Source organism: Phalangium opilio, unplaced genomic scaffold, assembly GCF_054372755.1.
Source record: "Phalangium opilio isolate 3A_F unplaced genomic scaffold, DU_Popi_V2 ptg000039l_1, whole genome shotgun sequence".
NCBI lineage: Eukaryota > Metazoa > Arthropoda > Arachnida > Opiliones > Phalangiidae > Phalangium > Phalangium opilio.
This window is the reverse complement of record NW_028324162.1, coordinates 399,906-406,801: the sequence shown is the minus strand read 5'-3', so window position 1 is coordinate 406,801 and position 6,896 is coordinate 399,906. Positions and strand designations below refer to the sequence as shown.

The following is a 6,896-nucleotide window of genomic DNA, read 5'->3' as shown; positions in this document are numbered from 1 at the left end:
CTTTACAACGCCGTCCGATCGACACTCGGACTCCATCTCCATATCACCTTAATGGTCTTAACATTCGACGGGTTAATGAATGTCGGGATTTAGGCCTGATCGTGACTCATAACTTATCCTCTAAGGCACATGTTAAGCGGTCTTGCAAGCGCGCCAATGGTCTCATCTCCGTGATTAAGGCGAACTTCCCGGGCATCTCTCACTCCTTATTAACGCGCCTGTTCCAATGTTATGTCCGTCCTGTCTTGGAATTTGGAACTCAGCTTTGGAGTCCACACACACTTGGGGATATTGACATGATTGAGAATGTTCTAGGCCGTGCAAGTCGAATCCCTCCCTCACTACGAAACAAACCCCGCGATACCCGGTTATCCACCCTAGGCTGGAAGCCTCTCTCCCTTCGTCGTACCTATCTGGACCTTATTAGCGTTTTCAAAATCTTAAGTCAGCCCAATCAATCCTACTTTACCTGGCACGATAATTGCAAGGGCACAAGGGGCCACAGTCGTCGAGTTTTTTCCCACCCATCTCGTACCAATATACTGCGAGATTCCTTTTTTCGCAGGACCATTAAATTGTGGAATGCTCTACCCGAGGACGTGGTCTCAGTCACGTCAGTCCCAGAATTTAAACATAAACTAAAACTGTACCTTAACCTGTAAATTTGCATTTCTATTTTGTATTTTTGTATATTTCTGTATATTTTCTTTTTTTTCCCTATGGAGCTGTATGACCTTCTGATAGGGTTCTAGCTCGTCAAATAAATGGAGCAAAAAAAAAAAAAAAAAAAAAAATACCTCTATTTTTCAAATTGAGAATTAATCACTTTTTGTGTTTAATTTTGACTGTTTATACGCGTTATGAGGACCCTTGTTTTAACGGTTATACATTTTTTTAGTGGAAACATTCACGAGCTATCTCCTATTACACTTAAAACCGCTCGATTTTTTGAGGTATTCTAAAATTATTATTATTATTAATAAATCCAATTTTATGTTTAATTTGTCACTTTTACATCTAATTCATTAACCATTTTCATGTGTCTTTTTTCTCTGTTTAAAGGGAATTACAAAAGTGATAATAGGATTCAAGTATATTTATAGTCAAAAAGTATATCTGTTATATTTACGACTTAATAGTGTTCTTTCCTAAGAAAAGTAATTAAATGTATAAAACAGTAGCATTGAAAATTAAGAGCTAAAATTGAAAGTCCTTAAGGCTTGCCATAGAAATTTAATGCGCGATAAAAGCCCGAAACCAGATTTTCAACATGCAGCTAAAGGCTCGATGCTGGATAAGAAACTCGAGACTCGGCTCGAAGCTCGAAAACCGAAAAAAGAGAGGCGGGAGACTCGACTCGAAACCAAAAAATCAAGACTCGCACAGCCCTTATATATAGTACATTATATATCAAAAATCTTAGTTACGACACCTAACCAAGTTTACTATTATTCAATCAAAAGAAAAATAATGAAATAGCGTTAAAAAGGTTCTCATGGCGGATGTAGTAAGTCAAATTTAAACAGAAAATTTTATTTATTACAAATATCAATTAAACAGGAAGATATCAAAAATACGAAGCTATTTCAACTTCGTTATACGATATCTCAAAAACTCGCATTATTTTCACCTAAAGCAAAAAACATGAAAAACCGTTGGGTCAAAGGTCCCCGTAAAGGGCTTAAAATCCAATATTAGACACAAAATGGTGTAAATTATAATATTCAATTAAAAAGGTATATATCAAAACTTTTAGACACCATACCTTACGAGGTTTACTATTATTCATCCACAAGGAAAATAATAAAGAACCGTTGGTATCAAAACTTTTAGACACCATACCTTACGAAGTTTACTATTATTCATCCACAAGGAAAATAATAAAGAACCGTTGGAAAAAGGGTCCCCACAGCGGATGTAGTAAGTCAATTTTAAACTCAAATTTTATTTATCACAAATTTAAATTAAACAGGTAGATATCAAAAATACAAAGCTCTTGCTACTGCGTTATACGAAACCTTAAGGAATGGTATTATTTCCACCTAATGTAAAAAAATAAAAAACCGTTGGGTCAAGGGTCCCCACAAAGGGAGTGAAAATCCAAAATTAGACACAAAATGGTGTAAATTATAAATTTCATTTAAAAAAGTATATATTAAAAATTTTAGATACGACACCTTACGAAGTTTACTATTCACCTGAAAAATAGTGTAAAATGGGTGATATTAAAATTACAATTCAACGGGAATATATCGAAAATTGATTTTATTTACTTACAAAGACTACTAACTAGAAACATAATGAAATAACGCTTGAAAAAGGCTCCCCATAGTGGATATAAGAGTTCAAAATTGAACAAAAATGAGATGTATTATGCATTTCAATGAAACAGGACAGGTAGATATCAAATATTCGAGACTCTTTTAATGTCTTATACGATACCTTCGGAAATTATCCAGTTTTTATCTAAAGCAAAAACATAAAAACCCATTGGAAGAAGGGTCCATATAACATGTGTAAATAGTCACAATTAGACACAATACGGGATTTTATTAACATTTCATTTAAACAGGTTTACATCAAAAATTGTAATCATTTTTCGTGCGTTTGGTTGAGGAAGTTTTTTAATATTCATTAAAAGAAAAAAGACGTAAAATCGCCATCTTGGGTATAAAAATTTCACAGTTAAACTCAAGATGAATCATAAATTCTTCAAATTTCCCTTTAAAGCAAAGAAAGTGAAAAATTGTTGTTTCAAAAGTATTATAGATGTATTAAGTCAAATGAAACACAAAATAGAATTTACTCTCAATATCAACTAAACAGGTATTTATCAAATTAATGATTATTTTTTAAGTGCAAAAATAACAAGATGGCCCCGGCCAGATTACACTTTTCGCGCCCTCTAGTGACAAGAATTAGTATTACTAAATTCATTGACCCCGACAAATTTAAAATTTTCAGGTTTTTTTCCATTGTTTATAAAATAGCATTCCGATTATGAATAAAACCAATCTAGTAAGAATTTGGTTTACAGTTTAATTAAATAAGTAATAAACTGTAGTGTTCAAGTCTTGGCGGATTAATTAGGCGAGATATACTAATCAGTATCCAAGATTTATTCTACCATATGATTATGGTCATTCGTTACATTGGGTGGCAAGGATGCCGCTTGAGTGCGGATAAAGAAGTGAGGAATGTTCTCTCCTATATCTCATGCTTAGAAAATGGGGGTTACAATCAATCGATATCTGAGGATGGGGCGCCATCTAGGTTGTGTTTGGAATAGGCGGGAATTACGAATATAGCAATACTCTCCCGTGAGATTAAAACCCAGTGACTGTATGAGTCTTAAGATAATGTGAGGGTTTAACAATAAAATTCGAAGATCATTGGCAACTTGTAATATTGCGCTATGCATTTGTTACAGTTTGGTTGAGCTTAATGAGGTAGATTGTAATTCAGATTTAACTTCGTTTAACTCACTATTTTATACTGTCCTTTATGAGGTTATTGTTATTGTGGTGAAAAGTTTGTTTAAAGTCATTATTTATACTGTCCTTTATGAGGTTATTGTTATTATGGTGAAAAGTTTGTTTAAACTTATTATTTATACTGTCCTTCATGAGGTTATTGTTATTATGGTGAAAACTTGGTTTAGCTGCTGTCTCATAGGTTGAGCCTTTCAGGCGCTCGTCTGTTTCGGAGTGGGCGGCGGCATGGATTAAATATACCTTACAGGGGTAAAATATTTGTTCCAGGCGCCCCTGTCGGTCACTATTGTCAAAGACCGGAAGTTTCAAAAATACTGATGCACGGGGTTATATAATACAAATATGTGAAAAGGTTACTTACTGTATTTAGTTCAAGTAGTAATGCTACAATCCCTAAAATTAACATGAATTAAATCATCTAATTGACAAATTCTTTGCAACATGTTTGAAAACGCCCGATTTTTTCGAAAACACGCGATTTAACGGTTTTATCATCTCACGCGGTCGACGCGAGATGGCGACATATCAAGAATCTACTTCCGGATGAATCAGTAAATTTGGGGAACGGCGGAAATATCTGGCTGCCTTGTTTGAAACAAACGTGTTCAACTCGTGATATACTAAAATGTTGGGGGACATAACTATCCCTGTAAGGTATATTTAATCCATGGCGGCGGCGAATTGGTGTCGCGGATGTGGTGGTGGTCCTTGGGACCAGTGACCCTCGCATTAATTATTATTTTACCGGTCCCACTATAAATTAAATTTCTAAAATGGTGAGAATAAAAAGCACGTAAAGACACAAAAGTAAAGAAGCTGAAAATTCTAATTGAATTTGAATTTTTACTGTAGGAAAAAGTAGCATATAACAATCCATAACAGTTAACTTTTATTTCTTATCACAATTTTTCAACTAGTTGCCACTAAATATCAATCAACATGTCTAATGATATTTGAAGTTCTTAATCCTTTTCTGAACTCTCCTTATTCCTTATTGCATTTTACATAAATTCGGTGGCAATATCTTCTCTCGCTATCAGTAAGCCAAATCAAAATCTAGTAATGTGACCATACACTACTGAGAAATACGACTACTGACAACTAGTACTGGCTATGGTCTAGACTGTCGACTACAAGAGACTCATTCTAGAGTATAGACGCTAGACAAGATCAATAGTCAATAGAATACAAAACCTTGTAGGGAAGTTGTAGCCAAGGAGTACTAACTACCTATGAGTAGAATTGGTAGAAAATGTGTTGAGCTAGAAAAATTCTAATAAGGAACCCCGAATTTATAAACTGGTCCCACCGTCTATTTTTTCCAAAAACCATAATTAATAAAGTGCTCCCTGATACCACTGACCCCAACTTTTGGAATAAATAAACTGGTCCGAGCAATTAATAAACTGGTTTGGGACTTGTAAACCTGTCTTATTTCCTACCCTGTAGTGACGAGCCCATGATGTAAACAATAAAGATGGCCGCGAGCTACGAGGTTTAAGCCTCGGTCTTTAGTGTATCGGGGAGACTGGGACTCGGGGTCCGAGAAACGGGAGTTTCTGAAGCGTTTGCAAATCTTATTTAAATTTATATTTTTATTATTATGTAACCGATTTATATTACTGAACGAATTGTACCTTATACTGTAGCAGACCACCCTAAAAGTTAGGCCAAGGTTTTTCAACTGTTGCTGATATTTATCTAGTTATGCCACCGCATGGATATTTTAAAATCCTTTCCTAACATTAGAATAAGGTACACACTTCGGAGTATGAGCCTGAGGTTAGGAAAAAACATTGCTTTGGTGACGATGGCCTAGGTTGCCAAACTAACAAAAAACTCTTGGCAACAGAGCTGCCAAAATACAAAGTTTAAGGAAGACAAAATAGGAAATTATTGCTAGTCCATTCTTAAACAAAATTATATGTTCTTTCTGGACTGGTACAGTTTTGCTACCCCCATAATAGGGAAGGCCTATTAATAATTATCTTAATGTTCTTTTTATTGATGAGCTTAAATTGTAAATTTTTAATTTGATACTTTCAAAGTAACGTTAATTAAACCTTCAATACCTTGATTTAAATTTTAATTTATAATCCTTATTTAATTTAAGGATGATGTCAGTTTGTAAGTCTCGTTAATTTAATTCCCCCTTTCCCACAGAGAGGGTCTGAAAATTTAAATCACTTGGCAGAGACTGGAGATCTTCAACATTCAGTGACAGACTCTGAATCTCAATGGGCATTTAAAAAACTGTATAAATTTAAATTGAAATTCCAAATTATAATTAAATACTTTTTGTTTGATACGTTGATATTAACGTAATCAATCCTTGAATACTCTATTGGTACTATCAACACCATCGTTAAATTTATTACTTAAATAATATAATTTTTTAAATATAATAATCAAATTAGCGACTTATAATTAGTTAACTTTAAATGAGTATGTTTCATTGATTAAAATTACATTTCTAAAAATTGTTAGGTTGATAGCACTTTCATGTTTCATGTAGAAATTTCATATTTCCGTGGATGGAGAGATGAACACGTTGATTCCGTTTGTCGTTGATTGAAATTAGATTCATTTTGATCATAAATATCATTTTATATTTTGAGTTGTTGATTTTATGAGATTGTTGATTTTATTTTTATAATTATCACTTACGTAACTGTTATTAGTAGATGAACCCAGCGAGAGTGGAAACTGCCAAAATGATTAGTTGATTCCGTTTGTCGTTGATTGAAATTAGTTTCAATTTGATCATAAATTTCATTTTATATCTTTGAGTTGTTGATTTTATTTTTATAATTATCACTTACGTAACTATTATTAGTAGATGAACCCAGCGAGAGCGGAAACTGCCAAAATGATTAGTTAATTTTGCAAAGAATCTGCAATTTAATTCTGCAAAAATCTACCTATTATTTTATGTCAGTTCCGTTAAGTGATCATTTAATTTTAAACTTGCCAAACAAATAGTGAGCAATGGTACCTCCGTCCCAAACTAGTTATAGTTTTAAAACGCTGACTCGAGTTTCATTTTGTTAATACATTTAATTTTATTAGTAAATCAACCTCCCTAACTTTTAAGCAGACGAGTCTTCAAAAAAATTAGAAAACTCTCTGCTTAGCGCGCCTTCTGTCGGGGAGAACTTTAATTTCTTTTTTGATTAATATAATAATATTAATTGTAATGTTTAAGTTCCCAAGTAGAAATCTAATCTTGCCTAGGATTAAAAAGATATATAATAATTATAAATTGCAAAAAAAATTGCAAGCAACTGTCTCTCCTCCTCTAGCGCGATACAATATATATTCGACAGCATCCAGTGGCGCGAGTCGGGGAGGTGGAGGGGGGGTCCATATCCAAAGCCAGACAGCTCTCTCTCGTCTCGTGGC

The 6,896-nt window shown here is 33.8% G+C and overlaps 1 long non-coding RNA gene across 2 annotated transcripts; it reads right to left on the bottom strand.

Moving 5' to 3' along the window:
- Positions 1-3,099: 3,099 nt before the first annotated feature.
- LOC149680951 (uncharacterized) lies at positions 3,100-6,615 on the bottom strand. Of its 2 annotated transcripts, none has more exons than XR_016365534.1 (3): positions 6,466-6,615; positions 3,856-6,401; positions 3,100-3,777 (listed from the first exon to the last, which is right to left on the bottom strand). It is a non-coding gene; the product is annotated as an uncharacterized LOC149680951 (long non-coding RNA). The 2 variants fall into 2 exon arrangements; XR_016365533.1 differs by having other exon boundaries at positions 3,100-4,262; positions 4,342-6,401.
- Positions 6,616-6,896: the final 281 nt, after the last annotated feature.